Below are 12,075 nucleotides of genomic sequence, written 5' to 3'. Positions count from 1 at the left end.
TTTTAAGTTGTAGAGCAGCAGTGAAAGTGCTCAGACAAATAAACTGCAGGAGAAATCCAAGTTCAAATAAAGGTGGAATAAGTGGAGATCAGCAGATTGAGTCTGGGAAACCAGACCTTAAGGATTGTTACAACTGCTTCTTTTCCAGGTGTCACAGTAAGACAAGAGGAATGCATGTTCATCTGTGACTTGTTCAGAATCAGATCTGTGCCAAGTCTTAAGATAAAGTCATCTTGTAACCCTTTAATCCCAGTGTGCTTCATGGCCTTATTAAACTCTAAATATTTTTGGTTATAAGTCATGTAGTGGCTTGTCAAAAGGTCACTAGGTGATCTGTGAAAATAATTTTTATTCTTAGATTTTTATAATTGTTCTAGAAAGTTGAGCCAAAGTCAATTCCACAATACTTTGGCTAATATATTGAATATAAAGTCATGAGGAGTATTTATTCAGGATAACATCTTAATATTTATCAAAACCCCCCCTTGTGAAAGACATTGCATCAATATAGGTTTTGAATAGATTTTTCTAAAGGCATATAATTTTTTCTAGATAATAAATCTGAGCTGTGATAGAAAATTTCCATGCTGTAATATGTACAAGAGAAGAACTCAGAGACATTCTGGTATTCCTAACTTTGGTAAAGTTGTGGGTATGGTTCAGGTTACAGATAAAATAAATGCAATTTTCTATAGTGCGGAGTAAATAGCTATTCACCAATCAAACCTTACCCTTAATTGTCTGGACTTTGCAGCAATTAAAAATGCTCTAATACACCAAATAATGAGATTTATTTAAAATAACTTCTAAAAATTATTACATCATTTTATAAATATAACATATATGTTATATATATACATGGAAATATGTATGTATATACATACATTCACACATCATTTCTAGAAAATCTATACATGCAAACAGTCATGTATGGATATATGTGGGTGTTTGTATGCACATATATATATGAGCCAATAGTCATGGTCATATAGGGCAGAAGCATAAAATATGTATATGATAACTACAAAGATCTTTTGATTGTTAATTTGAGAGCGTTTTCTGCTCAAATGCTGCATGTATGTCAATTTTTAATACAGTGAGCAGGTTTTTGTGTGTGCATGTATTTTTTTGCATATTTGTAAATTCCCTGTTTATACATATTTTATTATAACTATTCTTGAAACTTGAGCCAATGTCTATTTGTTCAAAAGTTTGGTGGATACAATGCATGAACAATCACAGCAGAGCAATTAAAACAATACTGAACTAGTTGTGCCTGCCATAGCTGGCTTATTGTTTTTTCTGTTCTACAGATGACTGAGCATCTTACTGGTTTAATGGTCAAAATTCCTCTTTAATAGCTTAAAAATTATCTGAAGGAGGAAAGGCAATAGTACAATACTTTCCTTTTAATTTCTTCACTTTCTCACTGGAGACTCTTCTTTCCACTTTTCCAAAAAAGAATCTCTTGCAGGTGTTCTGATTGTAGATAATTCCTGCTAACTATCTCTTCTTTTTTAAACAAACACACAAAATTGTCCATGTTATAAGCTATGGCTGCACGTCACTTTTCCCACCCCTGTAAGCTAACAAAGACCAGAACCCCAAATCTGAACACAAAACCCAGAATGCAACAATAAGCAGCCTCCCATAGGTCCATTTTTTCCCTTGTAAAAATTTCTTTACTATGTTCATATCTCATTTGATATTGTCTTCTTTTAAATCTAGTAGTGGCATTAAAAAAAAAAAAATTAAGCACACTGGTTTCTCTAAACATTCTGATGTATTTTGAGGACACTTAGCATCTCTTTATTTACATTTTTTTATTACTGGCATTAGGGAATTGATGCATTATCCTATAATATAGCTTCTGTGTATAATATTTAATGCATTTCCTAGAGAAAATAAATATGGGGTTTGCTGAACTAAAGTCAACATTTTTTTCCAACTTAATAGTTTTTAAAAGTCTACAGGTGAGACTTCATCCTAAATTTTATTAAATGCAGTTTTTAAAATCATTAATTTCACTGAGTGGTTCTACAACATTTCCCAGCATTTGCCAAAATAGTTTCCTTAGGAAAAACCCTAAACTGCTCTGTCAAGGTATGTACCCCAAACCCATCTTTTGCCATCGTCCAAACAATACTTCTTTTCTAAATGTGCTAATCTAAAGTTTGTGCTTTATCCCTAAATGCTGAGGAATGGTGAAAATTAGTTACAACTGCTGCCAAAGAGTTTTCAGAACACTTTCGTTTTAGAAGGTGATCCTTAACATTTAATTGGTCATTAATTGCATAAGATCATTAATGTTTTTATGATGCTCTACTTCAGTGAGATTTAAAATATTGATCAACGGCACAAGTAAAATATCTTGGCGTCCTCTTTCTTAACTTTCATCTAATTTAGCTGGTTAGCTAGACTGGATTAGTCTTAGTTCACCATCAGCAATAGCAGTTTCTAAAACTGCTATTGCTGATGACACTAAACTGGGAGGTACTGTAGAGACCTTCAAGGGCAGAGAGACCTTGCAGAGAGACCTCAACAAATTAGAGGACTGGGCAATCACCCACCATATGAAGTTCAACAAAGAAAGTGCTGAATTCTGCACCTGGGATGGAGCAATCCTGGATGAACAGACAGGCTGGTGAATGAGATGCTAGAATGCAATGTCAGAAAAAGGGGCCTAGGAGTCCTGGTCAAATTTATACCAGAAAGTTGAACATGACTCTGCAGTGCCCTGGAAGCCAAGAGGACCAGCTGTGTCCTGGGGTGCATCAGGCACAGCATCACAGCCAGGCAAGGGAGGGGATTGTCCTGCTCTGCTCTGCACTTGGGGCAGCCTCACCTCAGGTCCTGTATGCAGTTTTGGGAGCCACAATATAAAAGATAATAAACTGTTTGAGAGCATCCACAGGAGAGCCATGAGGATGCTGAATGGCCTTGAGTGGAAGCCGAATGAGGAGCAGTTGAGATCGTTTGGTCTGTTCAGCCTGGAGAAGAGGAGACTGAGGGGAGAGCGAACTCATTGTGATCTTCAACATCCTCATGAGGGTAAGAGGAGGGGCAGACACTGATCTCTTCTCTGTGGTGACCAGTGACTGAACTTGCATGAATGACCTGAAATTGTGTCAGAGGAGGTTTAGAGTGAATATCAGAAAAAGGTTCTTCACCCAGCATGGGCACTGGAACAGGCTTCCCAGGGAAGTGGTCATGGCACCAGCCTGACAGAGTCCAAGAAGCACATTGACAGTACTCTCAGGCACATGGTGGAGTTCTTGGGATGACCTGTGCAAGGCCAGGAGTTGGACTGGATGATGCTGATGCATCCCTTCCAACTCAGCTTACTCTGTGATTCTATGAAATGAATTAACATGGTCAGCGTTAGGAAAAGAGGGAATGCTTTTAAACTAAACGACAGATTTAGATCAGATGTTAGGAAGATATTCTTTACTGTGAAAGTGGTGATGCACTGGAACCTGCTGCCCAGAGAAGCCATGGATACCCCAACTCTTGAAGTGTTGAAAGCCAGGTTGGATGGGGGTCTGAGAAACCAGATCTAGTGGAAGGAGTCCCTGTCTATGCAGGTGGGTAGGAATTAGCTAATTTTTATGGTTCCTTCCAACCCAAGACATTCTATGATTCTGTGATTCTATGATTCTTTGAAATGCTACAAATAAAAGAAGAATTAAAGTTGTGGGTTCAGACTGCATGGATTCATAACAGTGGCACAGCTGCATACAGACAGTGAAGGTTTTTCAGCTGCTTCTTCCATGGGGCATTTTGAAAGACTTAGTGAGGTTTTGAGCTTCCAATGTTTAGTGTGACTTGATCTTTTCCTTTTTCTCACTTTTCATTCTCCCTGTAGTAAAAACTCACATAGATGTAGCATGATGAGCAAGCAAGGCTTTAAATTCACCAGTTAAACTAATTTTATGACTTGCAATATGCTCTTGAATGCTCCTGCCCAGCGCATGCATAAATATTTGATGTTGTATGACAACATATGAATTAGAACATAACATTAGTTTAAGAGTAGAAAAATGTGTTTGTATACACTAAGGCCTGATTCAAATGCTAAATTGCCCAATTTTCTGCTATTTGAAGTGGAACTGTAAATTATTAGTTGCACATGACACTGGAGCTTGTGTTAGCCTACATATCAATGTCTAATTGACCAACTTCTCTCTTCAGAATAAAGACATGACATAAATGCATAAAAATGGATTGATGGACTGTTGCATGTAATTTCTGATTCACAGGTGAATGACTAACTAGCTGTTAGCTTGAATATGTGGCTCTCCTAAATTCTATGACAATAACCCTCTGAAGAAAATTTTGGGAGATTTTTTTAGTCACAGGTAAAATATACACTATATGATAATCTGTTCAATATTTAGAGGAAATTCACATTTCCAAATCCAAGGTATAATTAGTAGTTTCAAATCTTGCCCGATGAATATTTAAGACTGAATGCAAATTTTCACAATACTGCATCTTTAGACAGTATGGTTGATTTTCCATTGTCAAAATTTTCAACAACCATCAACACTTAGCCAAGAAGTTTAATGAAGAACATATTTCTGTGTCTTTAAAAAAGAATAATATTCCTTTTAAGAGAAAAGTCACAACATTTTACAGTGTATGTAAGAAAAACTTAATAATTTAGCATCCTTTTTTCTCATAGATATAGTATCATTTTCTCTAATGCATTAATTTAATTGCATACTATTTCCATGAGCTTTTACAATATTTGTTAGCTCATTGAAATATCCATATTTAATGCTGAATATTGAAGATTTTTATGTTAAAGTGTGTCGTTCCTGTGCTTTGAGTGAGTGAGCAAACTCAGTTTGACAATGAAAAGATACGCTTAAAATAAAAGCAGAGAAAGAAAATCTTTCCTGAGAAACTAGTGATTCAGGTAGACACTTGAGAAAATGGAGTGAAAAAACATAGACTTTTTTTTCCAGTGGGAAGCATAAATGTGGATTTTTGTGTTGCATCCCGGGTTGGTTTAGTTAGGGGTTCTAATAACTGTTAGTTAGCCGGTTCTATGAACCCCCATATCCCCCCGCAATGGTTCGCTCCGGGTCACTTACCATTGGAGCTTTCCCATGTCAGTCTTGTGGCCACCCCCCTGTTCATTCCTGGGACTTCTGTGTCAGTTACTCCATCCCTGTATTCCTATTTGTCCTGGAACCCTGTACCCACCCCTGTTGCGTTCCCCTTGGTTGCCAGGGTCCACGTCACTCACCTGTTGCCTGTCCCCATTGGGCGAGGGGGCTTCCGCCCCTGTCTGCCCGCCCCCTATAAAACCCCATGCATCCTTCCTCTCGTTGCCTTCTTGTCCACGCGGGCGCTAGGGGTGGACGCTGCTCTCCACCGCGGCAACCATGAAGCAATAAAGCTTCTCCAGCAAACTGCAAGGTGAGATGTGCCATTCCTTTGCCCCTTCATCTCATCCCAGCGCCGGTTACAGAGCACAGCAGCCCACTGGGAGGCTTGGTGCTAGAGCCTCCGAACCAGAAGCAACCCCAGTCCAGCTGAGAAGCAGCGCCTTTACCCAGGCTCCCGAGCTGCCGTGGGCCGGGGTGAAAATAATGCAATGCTGCATTTTTGTGTGACGCTTCAATGGCTGAAGTCCTGACTCAGATGTCAACTGTCTTTCTGCTCTCAAATTCCTGTTCCAAATGTCAAGCTGCTGCTGCATTAAGAGTATCTCAATAAGTAAAATAATCACTAAATTTTAATCTCTCAAAACGCTGAAATATTTGGTGGAAATGTACCAGAAAATCAATGCTCAGGTAAATACAGCTTGAAATTTTTGTTCAAAAGATTTATTTACTGGATTCTCTTATTGGACAGATTCACTAATATGTGAATATTCTTGTAATACAAGTAGTAATAGATGAAGTTTATATGAAGTTTAATTCAATCCATTTACTTTTAAAATATTAAAACAAACCTTTTAGGACTTTTTAAAAAGTCCCCAAACTTAAACCAAAACACTAAAATCAAGCAAAACCCTGTAATAATTTTTAAGTCTCTAATCTAGATTATAATTTATTTCTATCTCCATAAATCTTTTTTTACCTGCTTCATCTATGCCTGTAATTGTGTTCTGAGCCTTTAAGAAATGTATAACTACTGTGATAGCACATGTGGTTATTTTTTATTTAGCTATTCTTTAAAACTCTATGAACAGAGCTATCACTGAGATAAATATTTACACTAGAACATGTGCAATTTAAAGACATGCAGTACTAAAGCACCAAAAATGAGTAAAAAATCTATGGCACACTTTTAAGGAAATTTTAAATAAATTTAATTTACAGATTCAGAGATTCACAGCATATTCTGAGGAAGGGACCTACAAGAATCATCAAGTCCAGGTCTCAACAAGGATGTGAAAATAAAACAGAAGGATAATCCAGAAACACAGGCTGTGGGGAAGGAAGACAAGAATAGAGTCATACATTGATGCCTAGTGTTTAAAATCAACATTTTGAGTGTAAATGAAATAATGTTGAGAAATACTACATTTTAGCTTGAGAAGTTGCAAATATTAAGTTAATTACAGGAAAAATTATTCCGTAAAAGTTCAAACAAGACTCATACAATTCTAGTAAACCTTTGCTATCACTTGGAATGAACAATCACTGGGTTTAATAGTTGAGTATCTTACCTCTAAAACAATGCCTAATTTTTTTTTCTAGTTTGAATATTGGGAATGAATTAAAAGATTCCAGCTCCTAAACTATGTTTTGTTGTAAATAAAAAAGTACATGTTAAGTAATTTATGACAATTGATTAGCTTAAGGAGTACTTTTTTCTTTGTTACAATATCATTATATGATAAGATGCAAGGGAAAAAAGACTTAAGAAAGCAAAATATTCAGGAGAATCTTGGTGTGAAGCATGACAGAATTGGGTTTTTTAAACTTTGATCCACACAATTTGCGTACTGAAAACTATCTCTACATCTGCTGTTTCTTTTTTTTTTAATATTATAAAATATTAATTATCTGCAGAAGAAACTGCAGGTGTCTCACATTTTGTGTTGCATGTTAAGACCTTTTTAAGAGTTATTTAGGACCTGTTATTACAACAGTCTACTTTGCAACAGCATCCTTATCAAATTTCACTGCCCTTTACTGACAGAGATAGTAAGATCTGTTTCCTGAGAAAATAGCCTTACTCCATTGGTTGATACTTTTGTTTCTCTTGGCAATGGTAAAAATGACCACCTCCAACTATTCAGACCACAAAACCCTGCTAGAGATGGAAATGATGTTAAAATCTTTGAGAGTTTCAGGAGAAATCCTAGAAAGCCGTAGCTTTGTAAGGCCAGAGATAAAAAAGGGAAAGATCTAGGTTAATGTCTGTGGACACCAGGAAATCAGGAGTCATTGTTTCATTTACATAATATTTCCTTTCCAGTAGAATACATGTTGATTTATAAAAATTACTTAAAATAAATTGTTTGGATCTATTTCAACTATATTATCGCTCTGATATATGGTGAGCTTTAAATCTCTCTCTTGAATTCTGAAAACCTCAAATTTATAAAAATATTCAAAGGTTTAAATTTAAGGTGCAACAACAGGCACCTGATTAGTTCTGGACAGAATCTAATGAGTTGATTCTGAGTAATTGTAAGGAAGATTCAGAGCCCCTGAATCAGATTTCTAATATTTAGTGCTCTCATAACTCCTGCCTCTTATTTTAATGGAAACGGCAATATTAATTGAACCAGGCTCATTATAGAATGAACTTACAGCACTTTTAACACTCACCACTGTACAGAAAGAACTGTTGCTGCTTTGGTGCACCTACACGTTTTTCTTTGTAATGAGATTAATTGTTCTGAGAATAACATAATTAGAATGTACAGTACATATTTAGCTATAACAAAATGATAAAAATTATATATCTTACCTTAAATATGGAACTCATGAAACACTAAGACAATAAAATGTATAATAAGTTTCTCTGTAAGCGTGTCCCAGCCTGACAAAGAAGTGAGTTTTTCTCAGGAAGTTATAGCCAAACCAATCAGTGGTCAGATTTGAATATTGACACTTAGTATGACCACTGAAGACATTGGACACGCCTCTGAGAACACAGGGGGTTAAAAGCAGACAACGCCCAGGGGAATGCCCTCTTTTGTTCCAGTCAGTGAAGAGTTCAAACCTCCCCTGCCCAGCCACAGGCTGGGTGGGGGAGGGGAAGCCATGTGGCCTGGGACAGGTAGGCCAGGGTGTGAAGGGACTGGAACCGGGCCAGATGGAAGGGTGGAGAAAAATATGAGCTGTCTTTGTCCCCCCCGCAGAGGGAGAGAGAGAGAGACAGAAAGCCTGAAGGCACCTGGAAATTTGATATAATGTGTTGGCAGTGCTGGCAGAGGAGAAAGAGAAGCAGGGAGAGGAAGGTGCCCAGCCATGAGAGTTGGAGTTCTGGGCTGTCAAGATTTCAGCCGTCCTGGGAGCCCGAGACTTTTAACCCCTTCTTGGACAATGAAAGCTTTGTGAAACATTAATTCTCCTTGATCTGAAAGAGAAGAAAGACAGCCTGGGACCTGAGATGTTAGAAGAAGAAATCCTAGGTGGGAGAAGATGATGGAGTGGCCTTGGCTGGACTTTTCTTGTATAGCCACGGACTGAACCAATTTTTCTTGCAACAGAGACTGCATTTTTAGGGGGATGCAATGACTTGAGCCAAGACAGTGGCCTGCTTTAGTGAGTGATTGCATGTGCAGGAGTGGCTGAGAGTGACCTGCTGCAGTGATGCCAAGAGAGCTTGAGCCTGCTCTGCTCTGTTTCTGGTCGCATCTCACAGCACTCATTTGGGGAAGGTGTATTTTCATGGGGGCGCTGGCATTGCGCCAGGGTCAGACCATGATGAAGTGTTATGAGTCAGTCCTAATATTTACGTATCAGTTGGATCTTGACGACCAATACGTGCAAGGGTGACATATACATGCATGTGTGTATATATATATATATATATATATATATATATATACATTCTTTCTATAGGGTATAACACCAAAATTAAATGAGAAGATCCTTTCTTAAAAAAACTGAGTTTAATTTGATCAGGAATCCTTCTCTTCACTTCTACTAGTAGAGAAGATTATTAGGTAGATGTTAGCATTGTGTTTGTCCTTCATACTGCTTTAGCTCTATGCTTAATGCTCTTCCCATTTACTTTTAAAGAAAAAAAAATCTATGTCCAAAATCATTATAGTTTAACCAAACCTTTTGCACTCAGCACTGAACATAATTTCTCTCAGATAATTTATATTACAATTGTTGAATATTCTAACAAAGCATCTGGGCTCTGATGCAGTTAACTCAGTGGCATATAGACACTTTTGGAGTTCTTCAAGTTCCTGGCTTCTGTGTTCATCCATGGTAGTATCAGAGAAAAAAGCATTTCTCTCAACTAGGAAAGGAAAGAGCAGCTTGTCATATATCATGGTGACTTCTCTGTTTCTTTTTAACAGAACTATACTAGTTCTTCATATATAAGGGCAAAAGGATCTTGGTGGATAGTTATAGCAGTGTTGGAAAAAACTACTTCACTGAGAATTGTAATTACTTATTCACAAGCTTTTAAAAAATTTTACTTTCAGTCAACAGGGGTTTATTGCTTTGCCCTAGTCTGAATTCTTGAGAGAATGCAAAGCAAGACAGCTACCTCAGGTCTTGTTTAAGCTGCAGAATTAATCAATTAACAGGTCAAGGTTTATGATTCCATATAAAAATGGTTCTTAGACACATGATGTACTTTCCCCTCTACCTTCCCCCTCACTCCATTACTCTTTGGGCAAACTCATTTTGATTTGTAAATCAATAGTCATATGTTTTGAAAAGAGAATAGAGATGCATTTTAAACACAGGTCTATTTTTAAATCCTTAGATTCCAGTAGAATTTTCTATGCTTAAAATGATTACTCCAATTCCACTGGTAGTATCTTTAGGACTAGAAAAAATTTTCGATGTACATCCAGTATTCCAGATGTCCACAGTGAAGTTCTCTGTAAACTTTACAATGGCAAATACACAGCAACTGAAGACAGCATAAAGCCTCAGGTTCACTTAAGAGCTTCTTAGGCCCTCCATTCTGTTATGCATATGCCTTTCTGGTTTCCCTTTGTAGTTTGAAACATTTTTGTGCCATGTGGAATTAAAGAAATTACATTATACTATGTATATGAAAAGCATACAAAAGAAATAAAGGCATATATGTATATAAGCTTATGACAAGAGACATCTAACCATTATTGAATAGAAATTTGCAAGCAAAGTATTTGAATAAATACTGCCTATCTAAATGCACACACAGAGAACTCAAATATTTTAAAATCCAGTTCCAGCTGAAGGATCACTGAAACACACCAGGAAAATCTGATACATTTTAACTTTTGAAAATAAATTTAAACATAATGAATGTTCTTGCACATCTAACCAGATTAGTTTTCCCCAAGGAGGTAGAAACAGACCTGAGCTTTCATCCTCGAAGAGGTATATATAAATATTCCAATATTTCACATGTAAGTAGCTTACAGAATTACAATAAGAAAATCATACTGAAATAAATAAGTTGAACATAAAATTAAACAAATCTTATCTAATGGCTTAAAATATTTTTTTCCTTCTTTACCATGATATTGTATGTAAATATCCCTCCATATATGAAGGAAAACAACTGTGGTATAAATGTGGTAGGGATATTTATTACATCATTATTAGCCCATTATGCTTGTTCCATCTGTGTGATTTTAAATAAGAAAAATGTTTTATTTGTATTTATAGAATAGGTAATCAAGCTGCAGAAGTCAACACTCAGACGTAGTATTAAGTCAAACATGGAAACAGCAATAAAAAGAAAAATTGCTCTGTCTAACAAGTTCTGTTTACATGTACTAAGAAAAATTTATCATATCACATGCTGAAGGACAAATGCTATGCAGAAACACAGGACCTAGATTAGCAAATTGTTGCATGAGTGTTATGATCCAATTATAAATTATGCCTATGCTCAAATTAAGGTGCAAATGATGCCATAAACCAAAGTCAATAGAACAGATTTTATATAAGAGTAAATGTGAGGTAGAGAGACAGAAAAAAATAGGAAGAGAGAGAGGGGAGGGGGAATAGAACGTGAGCAAGAGAGAGAGAGACATTAAGCAAACTTAATTCCTGCTGTGCCCAGCTGGTCCTTCTTCACACTGGTCTTCTTGGTGGCAGGAGTCCCCGAGTTGTTTTTCTGGAGGTACAACTTTTATGCAGTCAAAGTCCTGGGCACTCATAAGGTATAGATGTCACTCCCATAACTTTGAATAACACATGAGTAAGCAGTTTGTTTCTTTCTCCCACTTTGCTACTGGGTGAATTTTTGCCTGGATAGGTTACCCAGATCTGCCTCACCAGGCCTAGAATCAACATCTTCCTTTTGTTGCCATCTGCACTCATCACAGATTCTGTTGTGGTGACTTATCTTATGGGCACAACATTCTTAAGTCCTCACAATGAGTATTTGTTATGGAACAATTACAGCAGTGGCTGTGGAGTTCTTAGCAGCACTTCACAGCAGCAGAAATCTGCAGAGGATCAGTCTTTGCAGTACAGCAGAATCCCTATGTGTTGCAAATGGAAACCTAGATAACTCTTTTATGCCAGTTTCATGCATCACATCATATTAGATCTACATTTCCAAAATATTCATGTGCAAGACCACTATCAAAATAATTCCATCAATGGTTTAATAAGGAAATATTAGAACATGAAAATCTAATGCAAAGATGAGTCAGTATGCTGAGAGGGTAATGCTTCTTATATTTCTTAAAAAAAAAAAAAAACAACAAAACTAAAATAGATAAAATACTGTGAGTTTTTGAATGAAAAGGAAAGTAGAGCTAGCCTGGCTTGTATGTTTTTATGTGACCCTGGAATTAAGACAAAATGAGAAGGAATTTCCACGAAAGACTTTGATGCAGTTTCTAGGACACAAGAGAACAACACTTATAGACTAAGAGTATTTTTGCATTAATTTCTTTTGAGTATTTAT

General features: G+C 36.8%; 1 long non-coding RNA gene across 1 annotated transcript; it reads right to left on the bottom strand.

Moving 5' to 3' along the window:
- Nucleotides 1-11,081: 11,081 nt before the first annotated feature.
- On the bottom strand, nucleotides 11,082-11,475 carry LOC128801559 (uncharacterized). The gene is made up of 2 exons (XR_008435212.1): nucleotides 11,436-11,475; nucleotides 11,082-11,341 (listed from the first exon to the last, which is right to left on the bottom strand). It is a non-coding gene; the product is annotated as an uncharacterized LOC128801559 (long non-coding RNA).
- Nucleotides 11,476-12,075: the final 600 nt, after the last annotated feature.

The sequence above is a fragment of the Vidua chalybeata genome, chromosome 1 (assembly GCF_026979565.1).
Source record: "Vidua chalybeata isolate OUT-0048 chromosome 1, bVidCha1 merged haplotype, whole genome shotgun sequence".
NCBI classification, from domain to species: domain Eukaryota; kingdom Metazoa; phylum Chordata; class Aves; order Passeriformes; family Viduidae; genus Vidua; species Vidua chalybeata.
The sequence above is the reverse complement of the archived record's forward strand: the minus strand, read 5'-3'. Positions and strand labels throughout refer to the sequence as shown.